This window comes from Eubalaena glacialis, chromosome 11, assembly GCF_028564815.1.
Source record: "Eubalaena glacialis isolate mEubGla1 chromosome 11, mEubGla1.1.hap2.+ XY, whole genome shotgun sequence".
In the NCBI taxonomy this organism is placed as follows: domain Eukaryota; kingdom Metazoa; phylum Chordata; class Mammalia; order Artiodactyla; family Balaenidae; genus Eubalaena; species Eubalaena glacialis.
This window is the reverse complement of record NC_083726.1, coordinates 44,534,100-44,559,593: the sequence shown is the minus strand read 5'-3', so window position 1 is coordinate 44,559,593 and position 25,494 is coordinate 44,534,100. Positions and strand designations below refer to the sequence as shown.

At 33.7% G+C, this 25,494-nt stretch overlaps 1 pseudogene; it reads left to right on the top strand.

The window, feature by feature from the left end:
- The first annotated feature begins 20,756 nt into the window (after positions 1-20,756).
- LOC133101650 (uncharacterized) overlaps positions 20,757-25,494 on the top strand; it is a 50,173-nt pseudogene continuing 45,435 nt past the window's right edge.

The following is a 25,494-nucleotide window of genomic DNA, read 5'->3' as shown; positions in this document are numbered from 1 at the left end:
CCAGTAGTACATTATTTTCCATTAATTATATAGAAAATGTCAGTTTTTACATTATGTGCTTGCTCTTTTAAACTGGATTTTTATGAGGAATTCATATCTCTATATAAAATTGTCTACTAATAAATGTTTTCATATTCTCGCAAACTAACTTCAAAGTATCAAAAGTTCACAAAATAGACTTAGGTGTTGTTGAAATATTAGGAATTTCACTGTTAAGAATGACTTCCATTTACTTTAATGTGTCAAATCTTAAGAAACTCTAATAAAGCGATGCCCTAAATATTTCTTTGAAAAGAGTACCTTTTTGTTTAAAAATGAGAATAATTACAGTGTACACAGCAGGAGCACACCTGAGAAAAATCAAGCAGAAAGGAAAATTAGCATAAACACAATGTTCCATTTCATTTGAGAGCTTTTATTGATGAAAGGAAAATGGAAAGAAAGAAAAACAGAAAGAAATGACATGGTTGCCTTAGTTACAACTATCATTTTATGTGATTACCTGTCCCTCCTGTCTGCTGCTACATTTAACAACTTGAGGGCAATGAGGAAAGAAGCAACAAAGAGTGTATAATATTATCCAATGCAAATAACTTACTTTTTAATTTTTTTACTATTATTATGTCTAATTGATTAACTTCATAAAAATATTAATTCACAGACTTATATGTGAATGGTATATTACTCTCTAACATATTTTTTCTTTTAAGTTAATTTTCTAATTTTAAATAAGGACTTGAGAATGTCATTAATCCACCTGCATTCACGAATTCAAAATGTTTTATTGCTTGTTTCCATTATACCATACATTCAGCTTGGTTCTAAAGATAATATAGAAAACATGAAGCTCTTTACTCTTGAAGAAACTGAACTCTTATAATAGAGACGTACAAATATTAACAGTTACCATACATTGTGATGTTTTGTGAAAGATATTAATTATAGAATATTAATAGCTACAGTACATAGAGTGTATCTTTTGTGTTCCAAACTATACTAGGTGCTTTACATATATTATTTCACTGATTTTTTTGACAACCGTATGTATTACCTATGTTATTTCCAATGTCCAGAGGAAAAACTAAGGCTGAGAAAGGTTAAATATTTTGCCCAAAGTTTCACAAGCATGAGGTAGCAGAGCCAGGATAAAATGCCAGTCATATTTGATTTCAGAGCCTGTATGTTTTGTACATACAGAGGAGAGACACCTTACCTAACTAATGAGATCAACAGCTAACTATTGAAAAAAGTCAAATAAATACTCATATAAGACAAAGTGAGGCATATGATGCAACTGGAGAACTACAACTATTTTATTAAGGTTCTAAAATGAGTAATGTCATAAAATGGTACCTAGAGAGACAGGTGGGGGCCTTTTAAGCCATTACTTTTGCATTCATATCTACGTTTTTGTTTAAATTGTAATTCCTGAGCTTTACCATATTTAACCATGTGATATATACTTTCTCAAAATACTTTGTGCTTTGCCACCTACAAAGGAAATTTTAATACATATTTTTCTTGATGAATCTAATCAATTTTAAATCCATGGTCACTTTGCCAACTGGAAACTACTGACTAGCCATTCTAGATTTTAGTTGCTGGTTATGAATCTCACAAAATTATATCCATTAAATAATTAAATTTTAAACAAAACATATTCTGTTCTATTGAGAAGGCAATATGAACATAATTCTTCTTAAAGAAAATAGAGGCATTCTCTTTTGATCTGATCATTTCTCCATGGTTTTAATTGGTGAATATGTAAGTGGTTTTACTTAAAAAATGAAAACTATGTAGTATTTTTAAATTTTAAAAGAGGAATCAATTAGTTCAAGTGCAGTGTTTTGCTAACATTCTTAATATATTATCTACTTTAAACAGAGGAAAGTGTTGAACCATTTAATATTGTTTAAACTCCATATTCATATTCCATTTGTATTGTTTTCTTTTTCTTTAAATATCTGGCAGTTATTTAGTTTAGGTATCACCAGTATTTGCTAATTTTCTTAATATCTGAGTCTCCAGTAACAGCAGAGGGAGCTCACAGTGTATTCTTTTGAGATCTGCTAAGTTATATACTTTTACTTCTGTTGCTCAATGGAGGGGTTTTAAAACTAAAAGGTTTATTTTTTCAAGGGAATTTGTGTAAATATGTAATAGAAGATATAATTTATGGACTATGTCTTATAGGAATGAAACATAAAGAAAAATAAATTTGATAACTTCACTGCATATAAATTCATTAAATTCAGTTCTGGATTTTAAACATGAACTACCTCCAAGTGTTATCGTTATCCTAGATTTCTGTGCCTAGCTCAACTCTTTTTCCTGAACTCCAGGCTTTGATATCTATTCAGTATTTCTCCTCAGATGCCCAATAGACATTGATGCAGCTCAGGCACGTAGAACAATTCTTTGCATATAATAGGTGCTGAAAAAATTTTTGGTCAAATAAATATATAAATGATAAACATTAACTTTGATTATTTTTATGGTATGTATATGTGCTGCAGTCTGTTTTCAGTACTGTGCTATAATAGTCTTTTAAAAAAATCTAACACACCAAAGTTAGAAGTTCAAAATTAATCTTGGTGAGAATTATCAATTTTATATTTATTTGTGTGTAGGTATATCTAATAAAGCATAGTAGGTATTCAATAAATGGAAACTGATTCATAGTATAATGTACTTGGAGCAGAAGAGTGCCAAAGTTTTGGAATAACTTTTAGTAGAGAAATAGTGTTACTTTCTCACTTGAAAGATTTTATGACAAAAATAATTAGTTTAGATCTCAATATAACCTTTCTCTCAATTTCCTTAAAATATTAATGCTAATGGATTATGTAAATCAGATGAGTCTGCTGATATTTAAGCTGGTATTTACACTAGCAGGTATCTGATTGCCTACTATAACTGAAAAATCATAAATCTGAACTGTTCAGTTGGCTTAAAGAACATATTTACACCAAGGTTAAAGTGTGTTTTTATCAGCTTTATAGGCTCTAATAAAAGATGATCAAATCTGCTCATTATCCAAAATAATTGACTAGTTCTCCTCCACTGTCCAAAGAACAAAATCAAAAGACTTTTGCATGGCTTCTATCAAACTACAACTTGTTTCTTTCTAAAAATACATCAAGGATGCTCAAACTCAGGAACCTTTGAGTATGCTATCTTTCTCTTTTTTTGGAAATATTTCTTAAGGGCAAAACCCATCAGCTGTCCATCAAAATCTCTTCTCCCTTTCTCCAGTTCTTTCAGTGTCCACTGCAGTTAGGTGTGGCTCTCCAACCTCTGTGAGCTGAAGAGATGTGTATGGCTTCTAGGCCTGGCCCACAAAACCTATAAGCACCTTTCCATGTTCTTCTCCTTTAGCTGAGGGAAGGATTTTGCCCAGGGGGTCTTGGAAGGCATGAGTTAAAAATGCCAAGTAACCATCAGCCTGGCCAGAATAATTGTGTGCAGCTATTGTTCTGCTATCTGAAAACCTGCCCTTGATGCTTACGTATAAAAAAAATAATAAACTTCTTGCTGTGTTATCACTGAAATGGAAGGGAGTGCTATTTGTTAAGGATTTTCAGCCTACCCTAACACATGGCTAACAAACACCAAATACCTACATCTATTAAGTAGATGTCTTCTGTAATCTCTACCCACTTGCAAGGCAGAACTGGAATCCTTAGTCCCCACTGAAATATCTACATTTGTTTCCCAGAGGAATTATGACATTCAATGGTAAATATTGGTTTAGATATTTGTCTTCCTCTTATAATCCAACTTTTAAAGGACAAGGATGGAACTGTTTCCATCCTTGGAGTCTCTGTTATAGAGTATCTAGAACACGCTGAGTCCTGAATAAATATTTATTGCTTTATTAAGTTAATACATGAGTGAATGAATCAATGGCCTCAGAAATAGTGCATATTTCATTCATCTCAGCAACACTTCTTTTATTAAAATATTAGGTACTCATGTCTTTAAAAATTACAGAATGATTCTCTTATACTTGCTTTTTCTTTCCTCATCTTCCCTTCTCTAGTCACACGGACACTTGTTTAAGCCACATGAAATCAGGTAAGAGGCAATGTCAACCTTTTAGAGGGAAGGTGTCACCATTACTATTAAAAAAAAAAAAAAACCTGAGCAAAATCAAAGAAAGCAAAACTAAAACAGATCAATCAACCAACCAACAAACAGCCACCATAAACAACAAAACAGAAATCCTACACTGATATATCCAGGTGAAAACAATGTCTTTTAGAATCCAGATGGTCACATTACAGATTATGAAGGATTTTTAGAAGTTCATCTTGTCAAGCAAAGGTTACATTTTCAAATAACTCGTCATTTGATATTGGACACAAGAGAATGTAGTAGAGTACAAACTCTAATAAAAATTGTTTTATTCAAACTGACAATTTTCTCTTTTAATTACACAAGAGATGCTTTAAATTTCTGTTGGAAGCACATATCAGTACGGTAAAGACACAGCCTTCAAAAGGTCCATTGATATTGTGTACATGAAAACAATAAAATTGCATTGCTCATTCACTGGTAGGAGTTAATTAGTTAAATCTTCAGGGCTACTTAGTTATTTTCACACGTCACACAGTTCAAGTTCACACAGTACAAAGCAATTACACAGCGGTAGAAATTTGACAAAGAAAAGACAGATCAAATTCAATAATGCCTACTGTTTTATTCTAAAAAAAAAAAAAAACTTTGGCTCAAAGTGTAACTTGTGTCTATTAAATCAGGGGTCCCCAACCCCCCCGGGCGGCAGGCCATTATCGGTCCTCGGCCTGTTAGGAACCGGGCCACACAGCAGGAGGTGATCAGCGGGCAAGCGAGCAAAGCTTCATCTGCCACTCCCCATGGCTCCCCATTGCTCGTGTTATCCCTGAGCCATCTCCCACCCCCCTACTCCCCAGGCCCCACACCCCCGACCGCAGAAAAACTGTCTTCCACAAAACCGGTCCCTGGTGCTAAAAAGGTCGGGGACCTCTGTATTAAATTACTCTATATTGGAGAACAAAGTGTCAGAAAAGCAAAGAGAAAAGATGTTATATCAAGAGAAGAACTAGAAGTTAAACACATTGCACAACAGCCGCTATAGGATTACACGGTTTCAGAATATCGTATGTAAATCACAGAAAAATGCTGCATCAAAACAGAACTATAAGGCAATAGAAACGTGGAATAAGTAGTTAAGTTAGGAAACAATTTGATTATTTTTTCTGTCTTATGCTTTGACATTTAAAAGGTTTAAAAAAATCTGCAATAGTTCTTCTTTGGAATAATTGTGCAATACTTTAATTATTTGTTTTCAAAAGTCATCTCATATACCTAGAATTCCAAAAATCTAGGTCATTTCATATCAAAGGAAAACACAATTCAAGAATTATACATATTTTTATTACCCCCTTTTCCAAATGCTTACTTTTTCTGGCTGCTTGCTAACATTCCATCAGAATGCATTATTGCAACAGAAAAGCACTCTTTTCAGTTTGTTTATTATGAATGGTAATATTTATAGGTGTACCTTTCTTAAATGGTAAGTTTTCTATGAAATTTACATTTGAAAAATTGTTTTACAGGTTTGAAGAACTACTGTTTATGTATAATTTTCAATTTGCATGAAAATAAAGTAATTGATTTAAGGAAAACTAGAGAAGGGAATACCTTCAACAGGAGACTGACCAATGTGAACTCTGTCTTATGTAACTGGAGACCTCAATAAAGTTTATTTTACCCGTTAGCACCACATTATATTTTCCCTCTAACCTCTGAATTTTTTTTAAATGACAATTCATAAGGAAAAAAGAGGACTGATAATATGTATATAAGTCTATTTGTTTGGTACTAGAGGGTTCATGGAAACATAAGACAAAAATCCCATCATTCTATGGGTTGTGATAAATTCAAACAAAAATTATAATATGGGGGCTTCCCTGGTGGCGCAGTGGTTGAGAATCTGCCTGCTAATGCAGGGGACACGGGTTCGAGCCCTGGTCTGGGAGGATCCCACATGCCGCGGAGCAGCTAGGCCCGTGAGCCACAACTACTGCGCCTGCGCGTCTGGAGCCTGTGCTCCGCAGCAAGAGAGGCCGCGATAGTGAGAGGCCCGTGCACCGCGATGAGGAGTGGCCCTCACTTTCCGCAACTGGAGAAAGCCCTAGCACAGAAACGAAGACCCAACATAGCAATCAATCAATCAATAAAATAAATCTTTTAAAAAAAATTATAATATGAATATATGATGAGATACATGTAAGAAAAGTTTATTGGTTGAACAGAGTGAGAGCAGATTAGCCTCTCTCAAGCAAAATTGAGGCAGGGCATTGAAATATAAGTAATATGTCAAGGACATCTGAGGAGAAGCACAGGGAATGGTAATAGCAAAGCTTTAAGTCAGGTTCATTAATGTTAATTTCTCTATTGCAGCAAGTGCAGAGATTGAGGGTTTATACTGAAATATTATATTGGAAGGGATAGCTGGAATTTTCTGGCCCCATCAAGTCCTCCCCTACACTATGCAGCTGACAGCTCATAAATCATATCCCTAAGTTCATCCCCTCACACAAAAGTTTAAAGCTAGAACCATCTAAACTGGTTCATGTAATGCTATTCTCCTCAACTTGCTCCAGTTTCTCTCGGTCATCTAATTTATGTCATCTAAGATCAATTTATGATCTCATTTTTTCCCATGGAACGCATACTCCATGGACCTCCCACCACATGGAACTCACACATTTGCCAAACAATATTTTACTAGCTTCACTCTCTTTGGTGAAATACTCATGAAAGAACTGTCCACTCTTCTTAATCTCACTGCTTCTTATTCCTTTTTTCTCTCTGTGCTTAAGTACTGGCTGTTTGTTTGTTTGCTTTTGGTCCTTCATGACAAAAGGGCTTTGTCCAAACCAGGGCTTACTATTGCTCATTACTGTATCCTCAGAGCATAGAATAATAAGCACATAATAGACATGCAATACATATTTGCTGACTGAATTATTATGGTACCAAATAAACGGACATTCCTCCCGCAGAAGGTTTAATTCCAATGATTTGGAAATCAAGTCTAATCAGGAACCATTTTGGGAAGGGCCTTCTTTATATTCTGTAAGCAGTGGAGGATAAAATTTTATTCAGGCAGGCAGGTTTTTTAAGCCTCCAAAGGGTACCCTACCCAATTCCTACTCATTTCACTTTATTAAATGCTAAAATGAAAGTTTGTCCCTGAATATAGAATATTACTAAAATGCGATCTTGATAAAGAATATAACCTAGAACTCTCTCAACTAATCCTTAGGAAAATCCTTGTTATAAGAAATACTACTTACAGTTCTTAACTTACAACATATGCAGTCTTATAAATAATCTAAATTTTGTAGTTGGATGAAGCCATGACATCAGAGGGTTATGAAGCTGAATCAAAATGGTTGGGCTCAGGTGAAATACGTTAACTCACTTGTATTTTGTTGTTATGCCATTCACTTTATAGTATTCTGAGTAACATTATAAGAAGCATTGTATAAAATCCATTATTGTATTTAATTTTGAGAACATTGTCAAATCCATTTTCTGTTATATTATGCAGAAAGTCTTGTTCATGAGGCTCTATCAATGAGAATTCCAAGTGTAGAAATTGTGCCACCATTTGCCTTGCATTACCTTATCAATTTCAACTTCTGGTTTATTACTTTAATATCTTTATATTGCCTTTGATCCGAAACCATTAATTCTATCTATCTATCATCTTGTATAGTGATTCTTCATGGAATAAAGCTGTAGTATAAACAGATGGATAACTAAAGAGTATAGAATTCTCTAGGCAATATCAGGCCATTGGAGATTTTTCGTCAAGAAAGTGACTCTATAATAATAAAAATAATTTTTATTATTACTTACAAATGGAGTCAAAGTCAAATCATTAATTGTTTTTGATCCTCCATAGATTCCAATCTTCCAACCTCTGTTCCAAATTTTATTTTTGTATGAACAAAGATCAAGAACATTTTGGAATCATAAATTTTAAAGAAAATTGTGCACAGGTACATCCATTTTAAAGGTCCCACATTTGTTATGCTTGAGAGCAAATGACATAATTATTGCTTGGTTGTATACACACCAGATACCCTGAGGTTGGCCTTAGTGTCGTGGGCTTTTACCAAGAAGTGTCATCCAATTTACCCTAAAATATTTTCCCAGCAAATGCAAGCACTCATTGTATTACAGAATTTATTATTTATTAAAGCACTTGGGTCTTTACTACTTTCTCCTTGGAAAATTTTAAATAAATGCATTTTCAAAGAGTATCCTGTGAGACTAAGAGTCCAGAGAAGATGGTACGTATAGTCTTGTTTCTCCTTGTTCTTCCCAGCTAGATACAATTAGAAACCCCGGCAATAACACGAGAGGCAATTAATTAAAAGAGAACTCAGGAAGGTGGAAAGAGGAAGGCAGGTAGTTAAGACTTCAGCAAGCATCATAAATATGCTTCAAGAAGCAATTACAAAAACAAATACTACACTTGTTTATGACCAACGATCTTGCTCCTTGTTTATATTTGCATGCAACTTTGTTATATATTTTGCTCTATTTTTCTACAAAATATATTTTATATCCTAAAATTGTTTTGGGGGGGCAAATCCAATGGTAAAAAATAAAATTTTATTTAGGTTTACTTTTTGGTGAGCATAAGATTCCCACTAGTTTGTGTGCCTGCTTGTTTGTTTCCTCAAGAAACAGCCCTTGAGTTTTATAACCTATGAACTGTGGTTTATCTGAGATAAATCTCTCCGTTTCTCTGAGGAAAAAAAAAGAAAAACTATTCAAAATGTAGAACAATTAAGCACCAAACTTTCACTTCAAATCACCAAATGAGTTTAAAACTTCAAATGCCTAGAAAGGATAAGATTAGGCAAATCCATGAAACAAGTTTTAGGCACTTTTTTTTTTTTTTATCATGGGTAAAAAGGAATATTTGCCTTTTAAAAACAAGACTCCACATAGAAGTATTTTCTCTTTTATTTTTCTTAAAGTATGTAGTCTTTCTGTTTATCTTTCATTTTTGCACTGTTGATAGAACCATAAGTGTATAGAAATATCTCTTTATTTAAAAGCAACAGTGCAAACCCTATGGCAAACACCAACTGATAATTTCCCTCAGTGTTGGGAGAAAAGTTGGAAGAAGCAGGAATGTGATACAGGCACTACTCAGCCCCAGCTCATTGTTACCTTGAGGAAATATGGGACCAGCAGTGCCAAATCTTACTATTATTGAGGAGAAAACAGAACTACAACATTTTAAAATGAAATTCACATTTGAAGAGTGTTGTATAAGCCAAACAAAGCCTGTCTATGTCCTGGGTAGAGCCACGGGCCCCCTAATGACTTCTGTATGAAGTATTGGTCTATTGTCTTCTGAATTTATTGTTGTGAAGGGAAGTCTAAGGACACCCTAATTTTCCTTTAAATCATGTGCAGTTACCATTTTTTCCCTGCCAAGATATCTATAAAGTTTTAAAAATACTGCTGACATTCTAAATTTTTGGATCTCTAGGTTTGAATCCCTTTATTCTTTTTCTATGGTATATTGTGAGCATTATTTTACTTATAAATTTAAGTCTTCAACTCTAGAACATTTTTCAATTGTACTATTGATTTTTAAATTTTATTTGTTCTTTCATCTGTTTCTAGTATGTAGGCAACTTCTCGGTATGCTATCCTCTATCTTCTATAGCTGTCATCTCTCTCCACATTTTTAAATGTCTTTGTCTGATTCCCCTGCACATTTGGAGAGTTTTCCAAGGTTCTCATTTCCAGCACATCCTTTTCATCTTTTCACTCTTGCTTGATAGAAATGAAATTATATATTTCTTAGTCTAGGAAACAGGATTTCTTAATTCTTGTACCAGGTAGGACCAAGCTGTCTTATTTAAATGGTTTCCAACATTATCTATCTATCTATCTATCTATCTATCTATCTATCTATCTATCTATCTGCTACACATCTGCATGATATACATAAGTATATATATGGGAAAATACACATAAGGATAGAGAAATATAGCATTTCTTCATTCTATGTGAGTTAAACAAATACAATAAGGCAAAAACAGGTTCTGAGAGCTATACCATTTCATTGTCCCTACCCTTCAATACCCAAAACAACATTTAAGATCTTTTTAGAATTTAGGGGGAAATGATTAACTTACCCATCATGATCATAAAGACTATAGACAGTTGGTCTTTTTCTTTCAAACCTAGAATAGAGCTAACCTACTTTAGTGTAGCAGTGAATGTCAGGTGGGAGAAGAAATGAAGAAGAGAGGAAAAGATGGCCAGGCTGAGATTTTGCAGGAATGATTCCTTTCTATTACAAGTCTGATGACATCAAACGAAAAAAATGAAAGAGAAGATCAAAATCTTCAGTGACTCACCACTAGAGAGATGGTCCCATGAATGTTCTCAACTTTGCCGTAGCAATTCCTTTTTCATTGAAGAGAATAAAGAGAAAAGTAAGAACATAAAAAAGGTCAGAGACCTTAGATTCCTATTCAGAGTAGATACACTGGTTCTAATGCTTTTTTTATTGTTTCATTGTAGTCTTAATTCTCATAAGCTCTTCTCTTATCTCATTCATCTTTTTATATTTTGAATGTCTATCAAGGAATTCCTAATCCATCTAAATCTGGTTTCTTATCATCTCATCTTGTATGTCATTTTATAAAATCTGCATTTTATTAAATTTTGATGTCAATAATTTTTCAGAAATAGTCTCTTATTTCCTAGGAAAAAATATTTTTTGGCAATGTCTTACCCTCTGCTTCTTTGGCTATGTGTTCCTTTCTTTATTGTGTATGAGCACAATTCCCCCAAATTGGAGAGACCAACAAGGCAATACAGACAATCACAATTTACCAAAGTAGAAACTCATGAATAGCAACTTCTTCATTAATCAGTGCTGGGGCAGGAAAACCTGAACTGTCATTGACAAATTGCTACAGGCTTAATGTGAACAACTCTGAGAATTAAAAACTCCAAGACTAGTTATCAGTAGGCTACACACTTTTGTGAATTTTACCTCCCAAAGTTCTACCAGGTTCTCACTTTGAGTATTGGTGAAATATCCCCTCATGCTTCTGGTAGGGAGAGGGGGAAAGAACCATTTTGAAATAACACCAAAACATTCTGCTCTTCTTAACAAAGTGTGTCCTCAGGAGAAACTATTTAATCAGAGTCTTACCTGCTAGGATTTTATCACAGCCTAACTGAGAGAACGGAAATACCTGAGTCCAGCCAATTCTAGCCATCCTGTTCCACCTAAGTATGTATAGGGGAATGAAGGGGGAACAGGAGGCATATGAGCAGTTCACAATCCAGAGTCGGGCTCACTGAAAGACTGAGACCTAATCATAGGACTATAGAACACTTCCTCTCTCCCCACACCTCACCACAATATTACTAAAGGCCTATTTATAGCAGTTCCTTTTGGCCAGTACATCACTCCTAGCTATCAAAGAAAAAATTACAAAGTATATCAAATGGCAAAAAAAAAAACAGTTTAAAGAGACATAGCAAGCATCAGAACCAGACTCAGATATGATAGGGATGTTGGAATTATCCGACCAGGAATTTAAAACAACTACGATTGCAATGCTAAGGGCTCTCATGGGTAAAGTAGACAACAATCAAGAACAGATGGACAATAAGCAGAGAGAAGGAAATTCTTTAAAGAGCCAGAATGAGATTCTAGGAGTCAAAAACACTGTTAACAGAAATGAAGAATGACTTTGATGGGCTCATTAGTAGACTGGACACAGCTGAGGAAAAATATCCCTGAGCTCGAGGATATCTCAATAGAAAACTCCCAAGCTGCAAAGCAAAAAAAAAAAAAGACTGACAAGAAAACAAACTCCAGAACAGAATATCCAAGAACAGCAAGTCAACTACAAAAGGTTTAATATGCACATAATGGGAATACTGGAAGGAGAAGATAGAGAAATATACAGAATAAATATTTAAAATAATAATGACTGAGAAGTTCCCCAAATTAATATGATACCAAACCACACATCTGGGAAACTCAGAGAATACCAAAGATAAATGCCTCCCCTTGCTCCCCCCCCAAATATACCTAGGCATATGATTTTCAAACTAAGAAAATCTAAGAAAAAAAATCCTGAGAAAAGTCAGGGGGAGGTGGGGAAAATATTTTACCTACAGAAGAGCAAAGATAAGAATTACATCCAACTTCTCCCAAGAAACCATGCAAATAAGGAGAGAGTGGAGTGAGAAATTTAAAGGGTTCAAAGGAAAAAAACACCAACCTGAACTTCTGTACCTTGTGAAATTATCCTTCAAAAGTGAAGAAAAAATAAAGACTTTCTCAGAGAAACAAATTGAGGAACTTTGTTGCCAGTAGACCTGTCTTTCTAGAAATGTTAAAAGAAGATCTTTAGAAAGAAGAAAAATAGTACTGCTAAGAAACTTGGATTTACATTTAAAAAAAGGAAAGAGCATTGAAGAAGGAATAAGTAAAGATAAAATAAAAACGTATTTTTCTCACTTAATTTGTCTAATAGGTAACAGTTTATTCAAAATAATAGCAACAATGTACTTGATTTTATAATTTTATACAATATGTGCTTTGTATGCTTATGTATGAGTGAAATGAATTTCAGCAATGATACAAGGGATGGGAAGGAAGAATTAGGATTATTTTGTTATTATACGGTATGTGCAACAGAAACAAAGCAGCAGTGTTATTTGAAAGTGGACTTGGATTAGTTGTAAATGAATATTACAAAGTGTAGGGCAACCACTAAAAGAGTAAAAAAAGTATAACTGATATGCTAAGAAAGGAGGAAAAAATGGAATGATATAAAATGCTCAATTAAAATCACAAAAGACAGAGAAAGAATAGAAGACAACATAGAAAAAAGAATAAAGGCAGTAAACAGAAAACAGTAACAAATATGGTAGATATTAATCCAATTATATCCATATTCACTTTGAATGGTCTAACTGCACCAATTAAAGGACAGATATTGTCAGGGTGGATCAAAAAACAAGACCCAAGTCTATGTTGTTTACAAAAAAAAATTTTAAATATAAAATCACATACATATTAAAATTAAATGGATGGAGAAAGTTTCATTCTTTGGCATGTGAATATCCAGTTTTCATAACACAACTTACTAAAGAGACTATCTTTTCCTTTATTGAGTATTCTTGACTGTCTTCTCAAATATTAGTTGACTGTACATGTATGGGTTTATTTATGAGGTCTTAAATCTGTTCAGTTGGTCTATGTGTCTGTTTTTATGGCACTACCATACTGTTTTGGTTACTATAGCTTTGTAGTATAGTTTGAGATAAAAAAGTGTGATGCTTCCAGCTTTGTTCTTCTTTTTCAAGATTGCTTTAGTTATTCGGATTCTTCTGTGGATCCATATGAATCTTAGAATTTTTTTTTCTATTTCTGTAAAAAGTGCCTGTGGAATATTGATGGAGATTGCATTGAATCTATAGGTGGCTATGGGTAGTATGGACATTTTAACAATATTAATTCTCCCATCCATCAACACAGACTATCTCTTCACTTATTTATGTCTTCCTCAATATCATGCATCAATGCCTAATAGTTTCCAGTGAACAGATTTTTATTCTAAATATTTTAATTTTTTTAGGATGTTATTGTAAATGTTTTCTTTATTTCCTTTTCAGGTAGTTTATTATTAGTGTATACAAGTGCAAACATATCTTATCTATGGATAGTTGCTAGCTGGTCATCTTGTGAGGGGAACTGAAGTTGGGAATGACCAGTGTTAGAATTTTTTAATTTGCTTTTTTAATGTACTCATTATTATATCACCAGCAAGAATTATAATAAATGAAACATCATAATGCGGCATTGCTTTGCCTCTAGTGATGCCCCTGATGGTTCAAAGATGCTTACCCCAAATTAGAAACATTATTCCTCCTCTTGACTCCTGAATTATTTAATGCATTTTATTGAAAGTGCATCTATCTTTCTATAATTTTTGATAGCTATAGTACTCATTGTCTTGTCAGTTCTTCAATATGTCTCTAGAGTACAGTTTTCTTTTGGTTGGTAAATCCTGTGTGTTAGATGATTCAACAATGATGTTAAGTGCTATGTTAATGTCAAAATGCATCAGGGATATCAAAGAATATGGGAAACACACTTGATTCTATACATCCCAAGATAATTTGAATGCCAACATTGATAATCAATTCATAAATCTCAGAATTTAAAGAACAAAATAATAATGTAGAAATAATTTTGAACAAACATCTCTCCAAGTAAATATAAATTAGGCACTTTGCCAGAATCATAGAGTTATGGCCAAAGCTTAGACTTAGTTTTGTGCCTTTGGCTCCTGGGCCCAGCAATATTTGTCTCTTCCTGCAAAATACTTATGCAATAATAACTTTGGAAAAAAAATTCCCTGAAAAATATTTTGGCCAGTCCACGTATTCAGATCTGCTGATTTTACATAAGGCTCATTTGCTGTATTAGAAAAAGGCTCCCCTTCTGGGAAGATGAATTAGAAAAAGGCACAGTTTTCCTCAGGGCTAACACAGCCTTGCATCAAGTAGCATGTTGAGAGGGTGTTTAGCCTCAGCTGGCTCTCTTGACTGAGGTCCCCTGTGCAGGACACAACTTACATGACCTGTATAAGGTTGGCCTGAATATACTTTTCTTAAATTCACTTTCTTCACAAAGCAATGAGAATAAAAGCTTAGTAAAATACAGAAGTTCTATTTTAGGTAAAAGTCCCGATCATTATATTTGCTACTTGCTACCCTCCTGTTTTCTTTATAATTTGATTCAGGTATAATCCTTTTAACCTTATGCATTTGAACTAATAGTAAGTTCCATGAGAAGAAAACAAACTGTGAAAGCCAGTATTTACAATTATTTTTACAAGTGTGCTGCCACTGTGTTTTTTTAATAAACTCTCACTGAAAAATGTGCATAATCTCAAAGATTATGTGTCAGCAACATGAAATGGCTAGAATTTTCATTATTTCAAAGGGAATTTGTTTCTCTATTTTCAACGCCAGGATACAAATATATTTCCTTTTAAGAGAGCAAAATGACAGAATCCATTCCATTGTTTCTATGAATGATAATTTACTAATCAGAATTACCTCCAAGCAATTTGTGATTTTCACTATTGTAATGCTATCAAATATATGTCTTTATGATTCGCATTTCTCTAATAATTAGCGATATTGAGCATCTTTTCATGTGCTTTTTGGCCAACTGTATGTCTTCTTTGGAGAAATGTCTATTTAGAGAGGTATCACCTCACACCGGTCAGATGGCCATCATCAAAAAGTGTACAAAAAATAAATGCTGGAGAGGGTGTGGAGAAAAGGGAGCCTCCTACACTGTTGGTGGGTACGTAAATTGGTACAGCCACTATGGAGAACAGTATGGAGGTTCCCTAAAAAACTAAAAATAGAGCTAGCATATGATCCTGCAATCCCACTCCTGGACATTTATCTGGAGAAAACCATACTTGGAAAATGTACATGCACCCCAATGTTCATTGCACCACTGTTTACAATAGCCAACACATGGAAACAACCTAAATGTCTATCTACAGATGAATAGATAAAGAAGATGTCCATCTACAGATGAATGGATAAAGATTGTGTGTGTATATATATATACACACACAATGAAATATTACTCAGCCATAAAAAAACATGAAATAATGCCATTTGCAGCAACATGGATGGACCTAGAGATTATCATGCTAAGTGAAGTAAGTCAGACAGAGAAAGACAAATATCATATGATATCACTTATATGTGGAATATAAAAAATGATACAAATGGACTTATTTACAAAACAGAAACACACTCACACTTAGAAAACAAACCTATGCTCACCAAAGGGGAAAGGTGAAGGGGAGGGATAAGTTAGGAGGTTGGGATTAACATATACATACTACTATATATAAAAGAGATAATCAAGAAAGACCTACTGTATAGCACAGGGAATTCTACTCAATACTCTGTAATAACCTATATGGGAAAAGAATCTGAAAAAGAATAGATATATATATATATATGTATAAATAAATCACTTTGCTATACACCTGAAACTAACACAACACTGTAAATCAACTATACTCCAATATAAAATAAATATTAAAAAAAAGAAACTGTAATTTCAATGCATAAAGTGTAGTGCCATAAGTTATATAATCAGACAGCCTAGATTCAAATCCTTGCTTGACAGATTGTCAGCCGCGTGACATCGGACAACACCATAGTTTGCCTTCAATAGAGGGGATCTGTGAATAACAGAAGTCCAAAAATGGATTCCAGCATTCAAAATCTCTTCTAAAAGTATTTTGTTTACCTTCTGATTTTTCCATATAGGAGACTTTTCTATCCTTCCAGGACCTCTCATTTTGCCTAAATGGAGCAGTAGACATATAACTGAAGTTCTTAAGCTTTTAAGAAAATTAAGAATATGTCAAGATTCATTTAAACTTCTATCATCAGGTTATTAAAGCATTTTATACCACAATTTTCATCCGTAAGATGGGGCAGATACCACACCCATCTTTAGAAGAGTTACAAATGTTATGCTTTTGAACTGTACGTGGCACTAAATAGTAAACACTCAATAAATCATGGTTATCACTATTAACATTCCTGTATTTCAAAGAAATGCAAAAACTCATAATACTTGAGAAGATTTTTGTTGATTTCATAAAAATCAAGTCTACGACACATTTTTAAATCTATGTGCAGTCATCTGGGTCTTATATGTTTTACAATTTTTTTCTTAGGAATTTGAATAAATGGCAAAAGCAGAAGAAGAAATTCCACACATGTAGATATAGTTCAGAATAAGTGATATAGACCAACTGAATTTTAAAGGGAAAAGTCAGTAAAAGAAGGAAAAATAAAAATAAATGATGATATGTGGGCATCTGGAAGAAGAAAAATATTATGTTGTTATTATTAGACTCTTTTAAAATTATCAGGTTTGTGTGCTGCCTTCTCAGAATCCACACACTTTGAGTGTTAAGAGGAGGAGTTTTTAGTACTGAAGTAATTATAACAAGGGCGTAAGCTTCTGTAGATGGGAGACAACTTATTATGTGGAGATATTTATTTTAGGCTTAGAATAATATTTTATTGAATTTAGATATTTTGGTAAGGTTCGTGTTCTCCCTTCAGTGTGAAGCACAGGACTGACAGAAGAAAAATGCACGTGATACTTTCACAATGGAAAGTTCTTTCTGTTTATAGGGAACGTTAATCAAGCATATCAAGAGACTGAACTTATCTTTTGGGACATATACAAATCCAACCTTGTGTGAACTGCCAAAGACAATTTCGTCATTTTCCTTTGATTCTTTACTTTCCTAATATCTTTATTATCATAAAATATTAATAAGAATACCATAGAGGCTTTAATTTAAAGTTTTGAATGCTGTCAGGGAACTATACTCAATATTTTGTAATAACATATAAAGGAAAAGAATCTGAAAGAAAAAATATATATATATATATGTATGTATGTATAACTGAATCACTGTGCTGTACACATGAAACTAACACAACATTGTAAATCAACTATACTTCAATTAAAAAAATTTTTTGAATGCTGTATAAATAACTTTTCTAAGAAAATATAAAATAATATCTTCAGTGCTCTGTAAATAAGTTCTACATTTTCTTTCTTTTTTAAACAGTTCTACAATCTGATTGCTACGTACTACTGTTCAACGTTGTTTCTGCACTTCTTTAACTTGTATGGGGTACTCTGTTAGTTTCATTACCCAGAAAAAGAACTGTAGTACCATAATTTGAAATATTCTCACTAGTTTTTCATCAGTCTCGAAGGGCCCTAGACTAGCAGCTAATAGTTTTATGTGAGGGAAGATTTTTTGTTTTTTTTTTCTAATTAAAGACTTTATTTTTTAGAGCAGTTTTAACTTTATAACAAAACTGAAAGGAAGGTACAAAGATTTCCCACATACACCTTGTCTACATGTGTGTAGCCTTCCCCATTATCAACATCATTCACCAGAATGGTAAGTTTCTTGCAATCAGTGAACCTGCATTGACACATCATAATCACCAAAAGTCCATAGTTTACCTTAGGATTCACTCTTGGTGTTGCATGGGTTTGGAAAAATTCATATAGTCTATGGGTTTGAGGAAATTAAAATGACATATATCCATCATTATAATATTATATAGAGTCTTTTCATGGCCCTAAAATTCGTCTGTATCTGCCTATTCATTACTCCCCCATCCCCCGCCCTGCACTATTGACACGCTTTCTCCTAAGGCTCTATGCGGGATCTATTTTGAGATGAATGCCGCTGTTCACTGTAAGAATGTTAGACATGTTCCCTGATCTGCCACCATGGGCTTCTGCTGCCCCTTAGGCTGCCATGGCCTTCCCCTGGCCCTGACGTAAGACACCACCACTCCCTTCCCTGATCCTGGAAAACTGCTGGATTCCCCAGGGTGGTGCTTGGATATCTGGAGTCCTTAGTGCTATCTTTATGCCATGTTCTGAGTTGTAAGTGAGGAAAATGCTTACTTTCTCTTTTATGTTACATTCTTCTAGAATGGGTACTAAACCTTTATGTTCTAATGTTTTACAAAGACAAAACTGTAGCCTTTTCTGTCTCTGTATTTCAAACATGAGCCCATGTGAGTGATGAACTGGGAAAAATTGTCCAAAAAAACAACAGGATTTACTCAGAAAAACCATTCCTTCCCTTAGGATAACTTTTCTCCTAGAAATCTCTTTGATTCCTCATTCAAATGACATTGACAGTAAGAAAAAGAATCCACTAATATTTATTCAAGGATTATTATGTGTCAGACATTGTTACAAGTGCTTTATGTGTGTTCATTCATTTAATCCTCATGGCACTTTGAGATTTTTAGTAGAAAGTATTATTTCCATTGCAATGAAAAATGGCTAAGATGTTTCATCCTACCGTATACACTTGTTTTAATACATGCTTTACTAATATTTCTAAATTATAATCTCATAATTCCCAAGCTAAAATTTAAAATTAGGCCAAGCTGAGTCAAAATCCATCAATGGTTTGCAGTGAAAACTGTAGTAGATTCAAAGCAAAACATTATCTTGACACATAATGTGCATAATAAGGAGTGTTACATTTATAATATAAGGAAGAAGACAAATGCAGAAAACGATACAAGTATAATCTGAGTAAAGTAAAAATATAGGCAAACACATCAATAATGGATTTCTAGTAACAATCTAGAAGTTCTCATTCCTTTTATAAACTAATTTTTGTTTACCTAATTGATTTGGCATATATTAATTGAATTCAAATTTTAATTGTTCAACTATTTGTTGAGATTATTGTGAGAATGAATATGCAGTGCCTATCTCTTAAAAAGTCAAGAGTATTCAAATATAAGCTTGTCAAAATTACCACTATAGGACATCTTATGTTTTATGATAACTATATGTGTCAAATATTTTTGAATTAGAGTTGATGAAATTATTAGTTTCTTTTTTTTTTTCTTGCCAGAATCAGGGACCACCTGCACTTTGATTTGAGACATAAGATTCATCAGGTAAAGAAATGTAAAAAGGAATTAGAAGAAAACAATACTAAAAACTAGCTAACAAAAATCAAATTAGGAAAAAACAGATAAAATCATGGACTTTTGAGAGTAAATACCAGAGATTAAAATACATTAGATCCTATGCTGAGTATGCATTATCCAGCAGGTAATGGAGAGTCCAAAGAATATCAAGTTATTATGTTGTACACTTGAAGTATATGTCATATGTCAATTATATCTCAGTTTAAAAAAAGAAAAAATAAATGGAGAGTCCACAGAGGTTTTAAATATAGGCTTTGTCTATGTCTTTCAAAGTTTTTAATCATAGCAGTCATTACTAAATAGCTGTGTGTCTTAAAAAATCATATGAGTATTAGAAAAAAATTAAACGTTTTTCCACATCAGTGACTCCTATTAAACTACCCGAAATTTACTTCACTTCTTTGAATTAAAACCTTAAGGACTTGCAGGAAAAACAACTTATTAACTTACCCACAGTTAATGACATTAATTAGTAAACTAGGATAGCTGAAATAAAACAGACTTGCATGAATAAAACATAGAAGATATTGTTTTCAGTGAAAAGAAATAAATACACAACATTTAATGTTACCTAGAAAAGCAATGGGGGAGGACTCCATAGTCACATTCAGGTAAGGTACACCAGCTCCAGGCAACAGGAAATGTACACACATCTAAGGCTGGGGAAAATGTATCAGTCACTGCCCTGATAGGGACAAAAAAAAAAAAAATGACACACTCAAACGAGTGTAAATGAAAATAATTTAATGAAGGGGATATGAATTAAGAGGTTAAGGGAATAAAAATCAACTAAAGAAAGCAGTTACCAGCTCTAGACCTGAAGGGGCAAATAGAGGGCATGGTGTTCCCAGAGCCCAGAGGGTGCAGAGTCTTGGGACAAGGGCTACAGACAGAAGCTGGAGCTCTGGAATGCAGCCACAGTCGTGCCACGGGGAGGGAGCTGGGTAATGGAGCATAAATTCAGTCTCTTTTACTTTCCACACACTTATCTCCTGCCCATGCCTCCCACTGGCAAAATCTATCCAGAAATCAAGAACAAGAGAGCCTGGCTGACCAGTCTGCAGAGCTCAACCTTCCGAAGCATGAATCAGGGCAGAGAAGGGCAGGGAGAAGATCTGGAGAAGCAACTGGAGAATAAGCAGCAAAGAGGAGAGGAAAGAGACACAGTGAGAATGAAGACATAAATGAGGGGTGAGGGCCACTATAAACAAGTCTTTGTAACTATGGGCACTATTAGTAGAGACTGAGAAGAAACCACCTGTAGGTGGGAAAGGGGAAATCATTTGTCCTCTTTGAGATTTCTGGAATGTAAAGCAGATAGAGCAATGTATTTGTTTGCATTGTCATTTGCTTATTTAGATACATTAGTTTTTTTGTATATTACTACTATTAATGACGATCAAATAAAAACAACCTTAGAGCGTCTTCATTTTCCAAGCAAAATGCTGTGATTCCTTCCTCAAAATGGCTTTGTGTTTCATTTTAAGACGAAGTTTAGTATATCCCAACATCATCATGAATTTACTTACAATGTTTAGGTTCTTCAAAACCATGTGATTTTTTAAACTCACATAGCCAAGGCACTTCCAATAATTCTTTTGATTACTTTCACTATGATTTACTAATGTTCTTATATCAGTTCACTTGTTACTATTTTAACCAAGGACATAGTAAAAACATTTATGGTAAATAAATGTTCTTGCTTTAAACTCACTTTTTTGGTAGTAGGCAACAGTCAAGTTTAATTTTAAAAAGACTGGAAGTAGTTACTCATGCTTATAAAATATTCTAGTGTGTAATCTATTATATTGTTAGCCAATCTTTTCACTGTTTAATCCACTCAACGAATATTTTCTGAATAACTACTATGGGCCAGTCTTAGTTGCTAACGGAGATACATCTCTCATTCCGTCTGTCTCTCTCTGTTTATCTATCTGTGTAAATACCCTACCTAATGTAGCTTGAAATATAGTTGGAGTTTATAACATATATGTATAAAACAATATAAAACTTAAAACAAATTAAAGGTAAGAAAAAATAATATAATAAAAGCTACGTCTTGGATGAAAATGAAACAAAATGCAATAAGCATGAGGTTCTGAAGTTCCCTTTCATCTGATTCTTGTATAGCTCAGCTAAAACTGTTTCATTCTCCCCATTGATGAGGCCAAAAACCTAGGAGTCATCTTACGATGGTTCTTTCTCATAACCCCATATCCAGCTAACTACAAACTATTTCAGCTCTGCATTTAAAACATATCTAGAATTCCACTTGTAGAATGGCTCAAAAGCTGAGAAACATGTAGTGGAGAGAGAAAGTTATAAATGCAAAGAGTAGCCAAGTAAAGAGTTGCAGAACCAAGAACTACTGCAGTTTATCACATACGTAATCGTTCTATTTATATATACCTAACTCTTCCCCTCTCTCAATTTCTCTTTCTCTGAAATATAAGCTGTGTTATTATTGATAGTTAGGTTAACTTAGTCCACAGATTTTATGCTTTTAAGTCAGGATTGTGAATGAACTAGGGGAAGGATAAAGAACAACTAAAGATGAAAGCAATGACTTGATAAGACATGGTCTTTTCTTCTGAAGAGAGAGTTAGCATGTCTTATATTTTGCATATATAAAGATGCAGCTTGTGAGGCCGGGGCACAATGCTTTTGTTAGTTTATTGTCTAAAGTTAAGCTCAGAAAATTGAGTATATTGAAAAGTGTAGACTCTGGAATAGGCTGAAAATTGGCTCAATAATGCTTCATCCCCAGAAAAGATAAATACATTTCTAAGATTCCTTTGTAGCCGGAATTTCACATGTGCCCTAGCTTGCTTCAAGTGGATGTTTGTGCAAGACTCCACACAAAGCTTGCAGGTGAAATTGACATAGTTATCTTCAAAATCCAAGTGGCAGGGGTATTGGTCCTTTCATGGCAGTTGGGAAGTAAGAACTGTTGATTTCTAGTTTCATTGATTAGCAGAAGAACAGAATCTGTAGGAACAACTCCTTAGTGTGGGTCATCATTTCTGCTAGCTGTGTGTTCTCCAAAATTCTTTTTCTGCATTTCCTCCCAATTCTGTGAGATAACTTAAATGCACTCAAGTATTTTGAGCAGAGCAGTGTCTGGATCTGATATCTGTTTTCAATGATCGCTTTGCCATGGTCCAGAGTATATTTTGTTGAGTTGCAGGGAGAAACAGGGAGCTCATTGGGAGGCAGTTACAGTTTTCCAAACAAAAGATGACAGTGGCTTGGAAGTGGGTGATGGCTGTAGAGATTTTTGAGAGGTAGGCATATTCCTACATATTTTGAAGATGTTTGTCATAGAAAATAACAAACTAATAGGAAAAAATAATTTAGTCAAAAAGTATGAGATTGAGATCTTGAGCTATTCTCTACCTTGAGAGAGGATGAAACTTAAACCAAACCAAGTTGTAGATGGATTAAAGATTAAACTATACAACATAAATTATGAAAAACGCCAAAGGAAATAGGGATGCATTAATAACTAATTTGAGGCTGCAGAGAGAGTTTCTAAGCAGAAAGACAATAGTCAAAGAACTAATCGGCACAGAAAAGTTTAAAACTTTTGTAAATCAAAAATATTAAAAAGTAAGAGGCAAATGTCAAACTTGTAAAGATATCTGAAATATTTATAATGAAATGTAAATGTTACACCCCTAATTATAGAAATACCATCTAACTTGTTCAATCCCCCCTGTAACAGGTTTTTCCCTTTAACAGTGCCTTTCTACTATTGATCTGGCCATTGCTTATACACCTTATCCAGCTAAGAGACATTATTACAGTTATTACTTCACAAATATCCCCAGTTCTCTTGCTCTTTTCTTCTTCTCACTTTAATTCCTTGGCACAGCCATAACCTTAGAAAATCTAACCAGTTACATGTCTTCAGCTGAGCAGCTGAACATTGCTAGAGAAAATAACACACATTAGGGTGGCTGGAGCTCATATTCATTATCACTCACAATAAATAATCATTCAACAGTATATACTGTTACTTAGCCCATTTTGCAACTAACAGTGTATTATGAACATTTACGTAAGTTAATAAATTCCAGTATATGGATCTATGGGGCACTATAAAGCAACTAACAAATCTATTATCTCATTCATATATTTTGATTCCAATGTTATAAAATGGGTATAATGAATAATCACGTATCTCTTCATATTGCTTTGGCAAAAAATCCTTGAAAGTGGAAAGATGTGACAAAGAATATAAAAAATTTAAGGCTTCTTATATATATTTCAAAGTTTCATTCTATTTCCTAGAGATGAATGAGAGGTCCTATATTATTTTTTGAGGGCTTTCTAACTTATGGATTTTTTTAAATGCTGTTATCTCAAGTTACTTTATGTCTTAGTCCACTTGGGCTGCTATAACAAACTACCACCGGCTGGGTGGTTTATAAACAATAGAAATTTAATTTCTCATAGTTCTGGAGGCTGGAAATCTGAGATCAGGGTACCAGAATGGTTAGGTGAGAGCTCTCCTCCAGGCTGCAGACTTCTCATTGTATCTTCACATGGTGAAAGGGGCTAGGTAGCTCTATAGGATGTCTCTCTTTCTTTTTTTTTTTTTGGCCTTGAAGCATGGCTTGCAGGATCTTAGTTCCCCTACCGGGTATTGAACCCTGGCCCCAGCAGTGAAAACACCAAGTCCTAACCACTGGACAGTCAGGGAATTCCCAAGGATCTCTTTTTTAAGAGAACTAATCCTACTCATGAAGTCTCTACCCTCATAACCAAGTCACCTCCCCAAATTCCACCTTCTAACATCATTGGGCATTGGGCAATTAGGATTCCAACATGTAACTTTTGGGGGGACACAAACATTCAAACTTTAGCACTTTACATGATCTCAATTACTAGTTATGTTTGATATTTAACATGTATATTAATTATAATATTTTAATTTTAGTCTTTAATTAACTAATAACATAACTGTTGTACTTAAATAACTAATATTGTCTTATTTATATTGCTTTGTTTACTTCAATAATAAAGAAATTGTTAAAAACACTGAGATATAATACTATTATAAATGAGGATTATTTTCTTAAAGATTTCTCTGTTTTCTTCATTTTTCTGACAAATGCATCTTTTAAAATTAGGAAAAAAATTACTATTTAAGAAAAAACTTCAGTTTTGTGCTCCTATATGAAGAAAACATCCTGTAGACATTTAGTTTTTGGTGTTAATATCATTAAGAATTTGGAAGACAAATTGAGAAATTAACCATTTAAAAAGGAAATCAATTATAAAAAACATATAATTTTAAACATATAATATGTAAAAATATAATCCATTCTAAAAAATTCAAATTATGCAGGCCTTCTGAATATGTCTTGCATAAATTAAAGCATGTCATATTTAAAGAGATTAGTGGTAAAGAAATCGTATATCTATCTATATGAACATACAGATACATATATTCGTATATATATATGAAGGGCTTGATTAAGCTTCAAGGGAGTGAGAAGCATAAAGTATGAAAATGGACCCATAGCAGGGAGTTCACAAAGCAAGTAAGAAGGAGTTCAGAACCTCAAATGGGAATTGCAAAGAGTAGAAAAGGAATATGTGCCTTCAACCTCTGGTCAGTTTTGATCTTTCAGAAATATAATGTTGTCTTGAAAACAGCCTGATAGGATTGGCTATTAATTCATGGAGAAACTTACTAATTATAATGTAACAAAAATTCTTCTATGTATTATTTCATTATTTGGAGTAGCAAGATTTTACAGACTGTCAGCTAGCACTAAGATTTAATAAGGACATTCCATAGTAAGTTCTGAC